Raw genomic sequence first — 14,777 nt, forward strand, 5'->3', positions numbered from 1 at the left:
CCTGAAACTCGAACAGGATGTTCAGTGATACTTGATTACTCTTATGTACAAGTTTCATGAATCAGATTCATAAACTTTCAAAGTTATGATGGTAATTCAACAGATACACCCAATTCGGCCAAAGTTCATTGACCTTTGACGTTGGTCATGTGACCTGAAACGCGCACAGGATGTTCAGTGATACTTGATTACTCTAATGTCCAAGTTTAATGAACTAGACCAATAAACTTTCAAAGTTATGATGGTAATTCAACAGATACCCCCGATTCGGCCAAAGTTCATTGACCCTAAATGACCTTTGACCTTAATCATGAGACCTGAAACTTGCACAAAACTTTCAGTGATGCTTGATTACTATTATGTCTAAGTTTCATGAATCAGATCCATAAACTTTCAAAGTTATGATGGGAATTCAACAGATATCCCCAATTCGGCCAAAGTTCATTGACCCTAAATGACCTTTGACCTTGGTCATGTGACGTGAAACTCATGCAGGATGTTCAGTGATACTTGATTAACCTTATGTCCAAGTTTCATGAACTAGGTCCATATATTTTCTAAGTTATGATGACATTTCAAAAACTTAACCTCAGGTTAAGATTTCGATGTTGATTCCTCCAACATGGTCTAAGTTCATTGACCCTAAATGACCTTTGACCTTGGTCATGTGACATGAAATTCTAATAGGATGTTCAGTAATACTTGATTAACCTTATGGCCAAGTTTTATTAACTAGGTCCATATACTTTCTAAGTTATGACGTCATTTCAAAAACTTAACCTCAGGTTAAGATTTGATGTTGACGCCGCCGTCGCCGCCGCCGCCGCCGCCGCCGCCGCCGCCGCCGCCGCCGCCGCCGTCGGAAAAGCGGCGCCTATAGTCTCACTTTGCTTCGCAGGTGAGACAAAAAAATCGCGGAAGTCGAAGAACAAATCAAATTTAGAAAGTTTAAGAAAGAAGGGAAAGAGATTGAGAGAGAAGGGGGGGGGGGGGCTGGAGCATGGCATGGCTGTCGCCAAGGAAGCGTTTCATGAAAGGACTTTTTCACGTTTTCACATTTTATACGACTGTTACCATGGTAATGGTGCTTCTCAACCAATCAAAATCAAGGAAAGTTGTCAGATCTGACAACTTGTCGGACAAAAATGTCGATGAAACGCTATCCTGGATCACTGTAACCCGATTAAAGTTGTACTTGCTTCATCATCATTCTTATCGGTTTTAGAACGAAACAATACTTTTATCTATAGTGTGTAATAATAACAATACGTAACATTGCCTTCAATGATCTCCATAAGCACTTTCTCTTTAATTTCAGTATAACAGACTCTGCATAAAATCAATTCCTTCACAAAGACGATGAACTTCTATTATTTAACTCCTTTCTGACAAGAAATTGAATAAAAGATGGCATGATAGAAATTCGAATGACCAACGGCACAAAGCAAAATGTTTACGCAGACGATACGTGAAGTAAAAAAAGAAAAAGAAAAAAGGAAGCATTATGATTAGCCCTCTCCCAACACATATAACCCTGTTTCCTATCTCACCAGCTGCGTGGTTTCGGATGATAACACTCTTGTTATTTATAGCACATACTGATTATAACTGTCTGCTATGCACTCGTTATGCACCGCTATATTAACATTATGACTTTTTTCAATACGGCGTCGGTGTAACTAAATATTCCAGGCATGCCTGGTGTTATGATAGTGATTGCCAGAAACGAATTTGGATTTCGAAATTCAATCATTTAGCAAGACGACAATGAAAAGGCGACGTCACTGAATATAACTGGTGCTCTAAATTAGCCAAACCATTCTGATCGTAATTTGTCTTTATATAGACCATATTCGTGATATTGTACTGGTTGAATAATTGTGATACTGTCACGTATCGTTAATAAATATCACGCAGATGTGGAGAGTGGAAGTAATATTCATTGTTATGATGTTGTTTCTTGGTTTAAAAATAAAGGTATATATAAGGAAACAAAAAGAAATTCGCTGCTTTATAGTGAATAATCCAGCAATCATGTAAATATTTGTTTCTTTTTTTTAAATAAGCTTGTTTAAGCAGTGAGAGAAATATTAAATGGATGTAAATAAAGTAATAAGGGATTTTCTTTACAATATTCACCCTGTACGATGTATACCTAAACAGTAACGCACACACGCACATCCCACCCACACACACTCACACACACATAAACAGAAAGAGGGAGGGAGGAAAAGGCAGAGAGGGAGAGAAATAGGAATAGAGGAGCGGACTTTGGGTCAGATTTATTTTATTTCTAGAAACAGATTTGCCTTGGTTCCAAAATTTTAGCTATCTTAGTAAGATATTAACATACAACACGTCACACTCGCTCACCCCCGTCTTTCCCTTCTCCATTTCTACAGGGGCCGCGAAACGGTTTTCAAGGTGGCGGCTGATCCAAAGGGGGGGGGGTGGGGGCGAACATGGAAAAAATCACAATCATATGGTCATTTTTACGTTCTTGTATACGGTTTTGGAAAAAAAGTGTGGGGGGGCCGGGGGCTGAAGCCCCCCAGCCCCCATTTCCGCGGCCCCTATTCTATCCATCCCTCATCATCAATATCGCCCCCATCCCAACTTTTATTTTCTTTTTTACCATTTATTATATCATCACTCTGCAGCTCAAGCTTTGACAATTTAACTTAATTGATTATTATTGGTTCTAGCTTACTTGGTATAGCCGCTCGTGTGAGTCCACCAGAGCAATCGTAATTTCGTTAATGAGGGGGGTGTATTTCATAAGTCGCTGATACCAATGCTTATCATTGGGAGATTCTAAACTTTTTTCAATAGATTTTGCACTTTTTTAACCACTGATTGTGGTGTAGCCCTTATTGATATAGGTTCAATAAAACAGCCGCCTTCAGGGAAGAAATTGAGAAAAAGGATAGTTCGAAGCTTTACAATCCAGTTCTTTCGAGGTGGGGCTGGGGAGGGGGGGGGGGTAGTCTTCCCCATGACCTCCCCCGCTGCATTAGACCACGGAAAGATCTATCACTACATCTTAGCAATAGTCAGTGATCCCATGGATCTGAATTGAGTATCTATATGCCTAAGAAAACCATGTGAGTCATAGGCCCAGACATAGATAAGTCTGGAACAACGGAATTCCTTCAAAGCCTTGGGCAAGGTCGAGTACTGGCGGCTCACTTTCATTCTCTCTTCCTTAAAAAAATGTGGGTGGGGTGCTATATACGTCGTGGCAAGTTGTATTGATTTTTACCACGATTATAAGTCTACACACAGACAGGGGGAGGGGATGGGGGGGGAGCAGGGTGAGAACGGTAAAGGCCCACTCTCGTATATACGCGGCGATTCCATGAGATTCGGTCCCTCTCGGGGGGAGGGGGGGGGGCAAGGCTGCTGTTCAAAATTTGCCATTCGAGCTGGACAATTCCCCCTTTTCCCCTGGATTGCAAACAAACGCCCAATCTACCCTACATCATTATTAGATACAGGTCGTATAAATAATTGAAAAAAATATATATATATTTTCAGAAGGGATTTAATGGATTTACTACAAGTAAAACTAATTATTTAACATTCGCTGGGCCTCGTATATATCAATTCCACTTGAATCTATCGTTCATTCGTATGGTTTAACATTTAATATTTATTTGCTGTTTATCTTGTTTCATATATCCTTTCGAGTTTTGTTGTGATGTAATTTCCAATCTTATGAACAGGGATTACATGACACGAAAAATGAAACTTTTCTTTATTCTGTCCTTTTTATGTAAAACCCATTTCAATCAAAATTGAATGCTACAAGAACATGAAGAATTAAGGATTGTAACAAGACTCTTCCTAATTGTGTCTAACATGTTTGAGGATAATGATTTAAAATATGCATGATAAAAAAAACCCACACAGTGGCTTAAATGTTTGATCCTTTAGTAATTTAATGCATATGTGGGGTACAAGGTAACTTACTCATCATGTTTATAATTCAAATCAATTTTTTCATACGCATTATTCCACCTTTTCCGATACTCATGCAAATTTATTCTTGTGCATTTTTTCATGACATATATTTCTTCCGCATTCATATCATAAAATAAACCAAATAAATCAATCATGCGGATAAATCATTTTCCATAACATTAAAAACATAACATATCAAAAACTGTTTTAAAACGATGAATCGATAATACATCATCGTGTTATGAAATATATGATTTATTAATCTGAACTAGTGAACTTACTATGAAAAAATGATTTGTCGTAGATAGCATAAACACATGGTAAAGAAAATTGAATCATTATAATGATAAAAAAGTACACCGTTTCATCTCAGACTTATGAACATTATGTACTATGCATCATGTTTCACAAATCACAATAATAAATCTGCTTATGAAAATGAGGGAGTCATGTGCAAAACGCGCGCAAGTGCAACCAACCCCTTTAACGTGAAGAAGTTAATTTAATGGCGACCATAGGTTGGAGCTCATCGCGGCATGATTCCGGCCTGATTTCGCCACATTAACCAAGCAGAAAGACCCAATCCCGTCCCGATGACACGAACTACCAACGCAAGGGAAGGAAAACTAGCAGGTCCCCATGCTAGATGAATACTCATACCCTTAGTATGTCTCATATCATTAAGGATGATCTCATCATCGAAACAAATTTTCGCTCCATCGTATCCAAAACAGAACCCTCATATACCAGTTTTCTCCGAATAGTTCTATGATCACGTGCACTTCCATTTGCAAATTTCATCTCCTGGATACATGTTAGGTATATCTTATGTAGGGGTGTTGTGGCTCAGTGGATAAGTCTCCGAACTTTGAACCGCAAGATCCGGGGTTCAAATCCCACCACAGCACTCGCGTCCTTTGGCAAGGCGTTTATCTACATTTGCCACTCTCCACCCAGGTGTAGTAAATGGGTACCCGGTAGGAAGGCATTTTTTGAATGCTCGAGTGTCAGATGAGGGTAGCAAAAGCAGGGTTAATCATGTTAATTATGGTAATAGTATGCAGCGCTTTGAGACAAATGTCATTTGTATTAAGGGGGGGGGGGGACGTGCTCTCCACATGAAATATTCATATCTTAATTTATTTTATTGCTAATGTTCTCAAAACTCCATCTAAAAATTACGCACAAACCACTCGTAACCAGCTCGGCATTATCGCTGCACCGCTTCCACACTTTTCTTCAAAAAATCATGAAACCTTTCCCGAAAAGAGACCTCCACGGCCATGTTCAAAGCATTACAATTTTAGCGTCTACTCTTTGCGTAGAGGTGTATAAGGGGTGGGGGTTCTAAACAGGTAAAATATAGATATTAAGTTAAAAAAAATGTTTAAGGCTATTTCTGACAGTTATTCTATTATTTCATTATTATGTTTAAACAAGTGCAGACCAAGGTCATAATGCATATAGCATTTCCATTTATTTGAAAGCAGGATAAAAGAGCAGAATACATTTAATGCCTTACTCACGGGCATAGGTGATTCCGCGGCCGGGGATCGAACCCCGGACTTTTTATGTATAGCCAGGCGCCTTTTAGACCACTCGGTCACGGCACCTCCACTATTCAAAAGAAGCTATCGGTACGAGAAGTTCGAAGATAAACGATTTCAGCGTTGGTCAAACCCTACATGGGTGCGTTTTCTTTCTCGAGACAGCTGTGGTCTACTCCAATTTTATTTGTATGTGCTTCTTCTTTATGACAACAAACATTGGTAAATGTCAAAGCTTGAAACATTCACGTTCTAACCATTACATGGACAGTCACACCACGGAATCCGAATTCAGATTGATCGAAGCCATTATTTATATCAAATGGCATATCAACGGTCGATTAGGAGTCGGATTCGTCAAGTGTGACCGGCGCAGTAGTGAGTGTATAATGCCCCGCTTGCATGCCATTCTCGACTGGGCATGATAATAGCTGATGGCAAGATAGACCAATGTAGTCAGTGTTAGTAATAATAAAAATGATGATGATCAGATTATCCTCATGATCTTAATGAAATTCTTACCCCTTCCATGCATTTGCTATTCCCTTTTATAATGAAATGCAACTTTACAGATGGAGTATTATTCAGATCAATACATTCTAGTCTCTCCGTATATTTGGTTATGCGTCATACATGTTATTAGTAACTTTACAGTCGGCAGAAGATGTAGAAATTTTTTTAAATTCATGATTTTGGTGACTTACGAACAAGACTTTGTTCTTTTTCATTTGTTATAGGGTTGATATCACAAAAGTCATTCGTGGACATGATATAATGTTCTGAAAAGGGGCACAAGATGTATGTGGAACATGATACCCAATTATAAGTGTACGTGCATGTGAGCATGCGTGTGTTTTGAAGAGACATCGGGTACACATCTTTTCTTCTTCTTCATCATGACCATGTTCATGCAGATTGAGACCAATTACATTAACCATGTCAGGCAGAAAGTTCATTGACCTAGTCTGTATGGACCAGCAAAGTACATTTAGGCCTATGTGATATAGAATACAATGTATAGGTAAATACCGTAGTCCAGTGGCGGATCAAGGGGGGGCACATCCGGCTCGTGCCGCGCCCCCTCCTTTTGAGAGCCATAATGAATTTTTTTAAAAGTAAACATGCCGTTCTCACACAAGTATGCCCCCTTTTTGAAAGTCACAGCATGTATATTCCATGGGAATATGTCATTCAAACACAACTGAGGACCTTTTTTGTTTGCTTGTCAAATTTACCTCGGGAAAATCATATTACCCGTGGCTCGTATAATAACGTTGGTGATATGGGACGTAATGAAAACGAAAATTTATAAATTAACCTGCTGCGTATGATATCATACCCGACAAATACAATACAGAATTTTCAAATTAAACCAGGGGTCCGTTGCAGAAAGAGTTGCGTTAAAACGCAAGTCAAAAAATCAACCGCAAGTCCCAAATGCGCGCTGTTGATTGGTTGAAAATCAAGTTGCGAATGATTTATAGAGCAGCGATTGATTGAAACTCTTTCTGCAACGGGACCCAGATTTCATATACTAAATGCATCTCTGTTATTGTTTTTAATCAGTTTGGATAGCACCTCCTCCTCCTTTTCTTGGTAGACATCATAAAGTACACTAGACATTGCCTTCCCATGGTAGTATCGACTGGACCAATGTTTTTATTGACTAATCATGTCGTTGCCATGGTAATGATGTCAGAGCGGACTTTGTGGAAGGGGTCTCTAAAGTGCAATTTCAGGCTTATCCGACAAGCAAAAATACAAAAAGCAAACAAAAAAGGGATACGATTCAAATGAAGGTGAAGAATAGATTTTCTGAAAAGGTATAACTCAGTAAAACCGCGTATTTGAAAAAGAAATTCAAAATCTTTTCTTAGGTCTCTTTCTTATAAGATTGTGTGTGTATGTTTCGAACCACACAAAAAAACAAGAAGGAGAAGAAGAAGTAGAAGAAGAAGACGAAGGAGGAGGAGAAGAAGAAGACGAAGAAGAAAGAATGAGAAGAAGAATAAACAAAATAACACCCCCCTCTCCTCACACTCTGCACCTCCCCGACTCCACCGTCCGCATGTGGCTATGTATTATACGCGGACAAGTAATTTCCACGCCAGTTTAAACCATTCTCACCATCCATGCACAAGAGGGCCAATTGAAATCAGTCTGTTGGCCGTGTTTACCAATAATCAGAAAACAATCTTTGCCAATAACGGAGCCATAGTTCAAGGTCTCGCTGCAAACAGATACAAATTAGGCATCGCCCAGCTTCTGTGGTGACAATAAGACCAAAATAGATGCATCCTTTTTACACCTGCGCTGTGCACTATTGGTGATGTCTTTAACAGAGTGTAGGGATTATTGGAGAAAGTGGAACAGAGGGAGGGACAGGGGATGCTAGAGTGCACGGGGGGGGGGGGCGAAGAAAAGATAGAAAGAAAGAAATAGAGAGAAAAGGGAGGGAATGGGGGCTGAAAAAATATATATGAAATGAAGAGGCGAGGATAGGGTTACTGTCTGCCTCTATGTCTTACATGTGGGCATGCAAAATTTTATTCTTCTTTTTTTCTAAGCTGACGTGCTGTTTCTGTATGAAAGCATTGTACATATTATAAGAAATTCAAGGACATTAATACATCAGTCACATTTACTCTACGGCGGGTCGAAAATAGCCGTTTTAACCTTTTTATTGTACCTTCTACATAATAGGTGGTTTGAAATAAAATGAATAAAACGGCTGTTTTTTTTACTCGCCGTACGGCCGCCGTAAAGCGAATGTGACTGATGTATAAGCTGCACGCATTATATTCTCCTGCATGAGCTATTCACCGAACCGCAGGGATTATTAATATCACAATAATTAAACAACGAACTGCAATACAGCAATACTCAAGGGTGGTTGATTGGTAACAATCTGACATGGGCCTTAGAGGAAATAGGGAGTATCATATGGCTGGGGCGGAGTCACGGGGGCGGGGGCGCAAGGGGTGACCCCTCCCTTTGGTGCTCAAGAATTACGAAAAAAGAGGAGGAATTTAAAAGAGCAAAAGAGGGAAGAAAGAAGAAATACAAGTATAAAAAAGAAAGGTCATAGTGTAACTATGTTTAATTGTATATCAATAGATTAAGCTAACGTCAACCATACACAGCAAAAACTGTGGTGTTAACCGGTGTACATAGAGGACCACACCAGTTATTTTACACCGGTGTTAAATTGGTGGTGTTAGTTTTACACCTATCGGTGTTATTACAACACCTATGGTTGTTACATTTACACTCTTTGGTGTTATGTTTAATCTATAGGGTGTTATTTTAACACCTCAGGGTGCAGTCCTCTATTAACACCTATAGGTGTCAGTTTTAACACCACAGTTTTTACAGTGTAGGCAGTCTCCCCACCCCCTACAAAGATGTAAATAAAAACTCGAGTATGGAAAAAACAAACGATATTTTTGTATCCAAATTTTTGCATTTAAATCACGCTATTTTTTAATGTCGGAAAAACAATATTGGCTGATATGTTTGGATTCTATATTCGATTGGTTCATAAAGTAGCTCATAACATTTTAATTTAGAATTGCATTTCGACGATTATGTACTGATTTCTGTACACTGCTTTTATGTACTGATTTTACTATCACCAATTAGGGGAGTGTCTCCATATATTTCGTTCATGTCATTTTTTTTTCAATTCAAATTTGTCTTATATAACACAATGAATGCTTTACCTTTTCATAGCCTAATTTAACAGAAATATACCTATTTTGACAATTACATGCAACATTAGCAACAACAAAAATCGATTGGAAATCAAAAGTAGATGTGAATGTAGTGTTCTCTGATATAACACAATGAAGATTGTTCACTTTACTATGTACACCATTATTCAAAACATAAACAATTTTTCAGGATGAGATATACGCCATGTATCGAGTTATGGCCGTACGCAGCGAGGACAGGTGCAGTTGCCCCCACAATTTCTCAAAATGTACATGTTTTACTGAAATTTTTCACAAATTTCATCAAAAGTGTGCGCGAAATCTATCAATTTTCCTTTAGAAAATGTAAAAGCGCACTCCTGACAAACTCGGACGCTTCATTTTCTTGTTTTGAGTTTTTTCTTGAAATGTTTTACGTGTCTTGCCCCCCCCCACTCCGGAATTTTTTTAAATTTTGATTATCATGATGATCCCTTTTTCGAGCGCGTAGGATGGGCTATACTGTGAATAAACACATAAACTCAGCACCAGCATTGCTCTCGATGACACATCGAATCAATGGCATTGTTGCTGTTGATTACTCTGGCTGATTTGATTTGATTTCTGGAGACTAGATTGTCGTTCACTGTACAAACAAGATAGGGTGAAAATGGGAGGTGGACTTAACTGCTTATGCGATGACAGATAGATGATATTGAGATCGTATACACGCTATACACAGAGAAGGGCTGATGTATTCGCTCTTTTCGTTTTTGTTTGATTTCGTAATATAAACGTACATGTCAAAAGGGGGTTAATATGAATAATTTTTTATTTATTTAATAGAAACCACAGAAGCGCCCTTATAAGGAGAAAGGGGGGAAATAGAACATCACAAATGAAAATAAGAAATTCGCGCAAACAATACCATCAATCATGTCAATTTTCCATCTCTGTGAAATTAGACTTTATTCATACTCCTAGCAGTCGGAAAAATATGCGATAACCTACCTTTGATGAAAAAAAATCTTTCACTTAATTCATGTTGCTATTGCTGCGTTCACGTTTATCACATTACTTTAAATCATATCCACAGCTCATATCACCCCCCCCCCCTCGACATTGAATTCCACATCGCGAAATTAGACTGCACATCTCAGACTTTTCACGAAAAACAATAAACAAACAAATGTCGACCAGCGATAGAACAAGCATGAAATAGGTATACTGACAAGAAATCAAGGAATTTCAGACTTCGGCTGTCTACGCAACTCATAAAGAGAGACACGATGAAAAATACGTGCGCGAAGCGCGCTCGGGAATAAATTTAAGATACAAAATTAGGAAGGTAATGAAATATCGTGAAAATTCTTAAATTCAAATATTGTGTACGGTTTCGAAAAATGTGGGGGAATTGAAGCCTCCCCCCTCCCCTTCCACGACTCCTGTGAAGTCATCGAGTCAGACAAGACAGTGATCGCTATTCGTATTCCCCTTGGCTATCAATCATATTGAACTTCCGATGAGGAGAATCCATGATCGATTTATCGGAATCACGTGACAAGTTGGTATTGAATCACGTGATATGATGGCTGGACGTCGCTACGAAAAAATGAAGAGGGGGGGGGGGGGAAGGGCAAGACATCCTAAATATGACGCTACATTTTTCGCAATTTGATTTTAAAAAATACCTAGATCCCCCTTTTAAACCTTTCTTCTTTAGTCCCTTTCTCCCTCTCTTTATTATTTCCCCTCTTGATTTACTTCTAGAAAAACAATAAATAGGCAAGCGGAGAAGACTGGGCGCACCTGTCCCCTCTCTTGCAGCTCCCTCTGTAAATGGAAGTAATAGGTATTATACTGTATGAAACGGGATAAAGAGGTAAAATGTGTTTACATGAATGTGATCCATAGGAAATCCTTTAAAATGTTAAATGACCTTAATACATGAATATAATTATACATTCTAAAAACTATTGGGAAAAAAATGCTCCGTGAGGGTAATTATGTGCATAACCAACATTGGGCATTTCTTTGGGGCACTTTTATTTATTAAGTGTGATGAAAATTTTGCCCATTCTAAAGTAATTGCTGCTTATTTTTTCACCTTACTGGACAATTTGTTCCGAATTGGTTAAGATACTGCCCAAAATTGGTTTGACACAATGTCATAATTACCCTCGTGCTAGTTTAGAATTTTACCCAATATCTCTCACAGTGTACGACTGCAACCAACACCATGCTGTCAGTCCAAAAAAAAGAAAATCAAACTGAGAGCAATACAGTCTATAACACGGTAATGTATACAAAAGTCGGTTACATATAAGGACCCCCCAAAATAACAAACTGTATCATTATTTTTTATCATTCTAATCATTGCATTTTTAAAAAGTGAGCAGGATTATGGGTTTTCTCCGAGAATCGTCTGATATAATTTAAGCCAAACGATAGGGGATCATACATGTATCTATGTGAGGAAACCATAATCCATTTTGTTACAACATGTCAATTGGCTTACTATAATCGCATTCGAGCAAGGTGTAACCTTTTAGTATGGACTCGGAAGCGTAAATCTCATTTAAATCAAACCACGCACGATATTATTCGTACGAATCTGTTTCCAGGTGATTTTTTTTAAAGTATTATATCCATTATGTTATAGCTATCATGATTTGAATAAATACAATTTTACTACACTACTACTACTATACTACTTCAATTTAAACCCATCTCTTTCCTTATTGCTTCATATTATATTATAATTCCATCCCAGGTGAAAAATGCAAATGTCTACATTCTTCGTTTATTATCATGATGATGAAGCAGTTAATGATCAATAATACATTTGAAACCATTGTTAGTGTAGGTATCAAGAGTTGAAGTTATTTAGAATAAAAGTCTTATTCCATGTTTAATAGGCAGCGAACACTTTAATTCATCCACGAGCTATGAGATTCCTCTTTTCCGAGATCATCTTCACGTTTATCTTACATTTTAATATTGACGGTAAAAGCATATTCGCACAAGGTGGATCACTATATGCTATTTATTTTTCTTTTATTGTTGCAAACTTTCCTCCACCATAGCAGAGAGATTGAAATGCCACGACTCTGTTGAAAGACAGAGATAAAAACCATCCAGGATGCTCAGCTGAGGTCTAGGTAGGTGAAACATGATACCACTGTGTCTACACAACTCGACCATCTCTCTCAGATTCATCCCTGAACAAAACCAATCCCGATAGATGGGAAACCGCATTGATATTGAGTATTGCGTCTGCCATCATGAATTGAACAAATTTGGAATCAGAGGATAAAGAAAGATTGAACGAATATGACAATTAAAATATGTTGACTGTCAGTGACAGTACAACAAGGAATCTGTCACGGTAAATAGAAAGCATTTCTAGAGAAATACAGAAAAAGGTAAATGGTGTAACGAATCAAATGTGTCTGAGGGTGAACAGAGATAGTATTCATATATAGAATAAAAACAGGAAAATGGAAAATAAGTAAAAAACTTTTCGTATTCTAGACACCACTCCCGCGGCTTCTCCCTCTGAAATGATTGAAAGATATCACTGGTAAGTAGTGGGGGGGGGGGGGGGTAACAGAATGATAAAGATCGGACCTACTATTTTGAGAGAAAGTGATTGTGATTGTGAGTGTGTGAGGGTGCCGTGGCCGAGTGGTCTAGGCGCCTGGCTATACATGGAAAGTCCGGGGTTCGATCCCCGGCCGCGGCTCCTCTGCCCGTGAGCAAGGCATTTAATCTACAATGCTCTTATATCCTGCTTTCAAATAAATGGAAATGTTATATGCATTATTGGTAAATAGGTGCGCACTTGTTTTTTTTTAAGTGTGTGTGAGAGAGAGAGAGAGAGGGGGGGGCGGAAAAAGGGGAGGACTCAACGTAACAGTTGAGAGGAAATATAAAAGGGATCAAACTGGAATTGTCTATAATCATGATAAATGGAATTCTAATTTCAGATCGAAATGGAATGAAGAGAACGTCATATTCTGTGCTTTTACGTTTTGTTTCAAAACCTACCCGAATCTCATAATTTCATTTTCTAAAAATTTAATCTACGGCAGATTAAACTAGACTGGTTCGTTGATCCCCCTTTCCAACGACACCCTCATTTATAGTCCCAATATTGATCGACTATGCAAACTATGCAAGTGGTTGGACGAAGATTTTTACCGCATGAAAATATGAATGTAGGACATGGCATCGGGTGAATTCAACTCTGGGATTTTTGTTTGCAGATCGACAGCTTGCATTTGTAGTCCGGGTCACCAGTTTCATTTACATTTAAGAGAAAAATATGTGGAGGGGTAGCTTGGGTTGTTTGAACTTAATGTCTTTAACGGTATGAATTATATTTCATGGCCAATTGCGAACGAGATAGAACTTTCTATCATTAATACATTTTTAAAAAGCAAGAGGTTATTCACCTGTGTTTTACCCAGCGAAAAGATTGCTTAAAATTTAATTACCAATTTGGAAACATCAATTTCCATACCAATTTCGAAACGTATTCTATATCGCATCATTTTTTTAAATGAGTGTTTTAATTCCATGATAAATACCTTCATTATTGTAATAATCATAAATTACCAAATTGGAAAACATTATGATATATTTCAGGTGTAAGATTTACATTTTTATATTAGATCTAAGACCCGGGGGCCTTTTCATGAGAGGACTTGCCGGACGTTTTATCCGACAGGTCCAATTTTATTCGACAGTTACCATATAGGAACAGTGCCTCACAGCCAATCAAAATCATATAAAGATGTCAGATCTGACAACTTGTCGGATGAATATATTGATGAAACGCTCCCCTGGAACACAACAATCAGCAATTGATGGTAGATTGATTTCAACGACTTGTTACTAATAAATATCAATAAAATCAAGACAATATTCAGTCCTAAGAAAATAAATAACCTTTATGTTTAAAGACCATTAACTATATTTTTCAAATCTGCTTTTTTATGATTTAATCCATTTTCTCTTTATTCACCTCATTTGTAGGCACAATGTAACACTGGCGTATAGATGGGGGGGGGGTTGAGGATGGACCCCTCAAAAGTAAAGACCAATGAAAAATGGGAAAAGAAAGAAAAGAAAAAGAAAATTTACAGTATGGCCGATTTACAGTATGTTATAAACATGTCAAAATTACGAAACTAGATTTTTACATCAAATAGATCAAAACTTTGCTCACTCTCGTAGATTTTATTGTTCATTATTTGTTTTTTTTTGCCCCATAAACCATGTCTGCTTCTGCAATGTAATATAAAATTATACAAAAGAAACATTAATTACAAATAGGTAGTTCCCCCTTTTCCATTCTATTTGTTTTTGTATCTTAAATTGAGACTTGTACAATGCACAGAGTAATATGCTCCAAGTGATTATACATGTAAATTCATCTCGATGTTTATTCCCTATAGAGTAACCTGTATCGTCCAATGTTTTATTCTGATTTATGTCACCCTTTTTATTTTTTCATTTATTTTTTATTTCATCTTTTGTTTTGTGATTTTACTACTTTTGAACTATTTTA

Source organism: Lytechinus variegatus, chromosome 17 (assembly GCF_018143015.1).
Source record: "Lytechinus variegatus isolate NC3 chromosome 17, Lvar_3.0, whole genome shotgun sequence".
NCBI lineage: Eukaryota > Metazoa > Echinodermata > Echinoidea > Temnopleuroida > Toxopneustidae > Lytechinus > Lytechinus variegatus.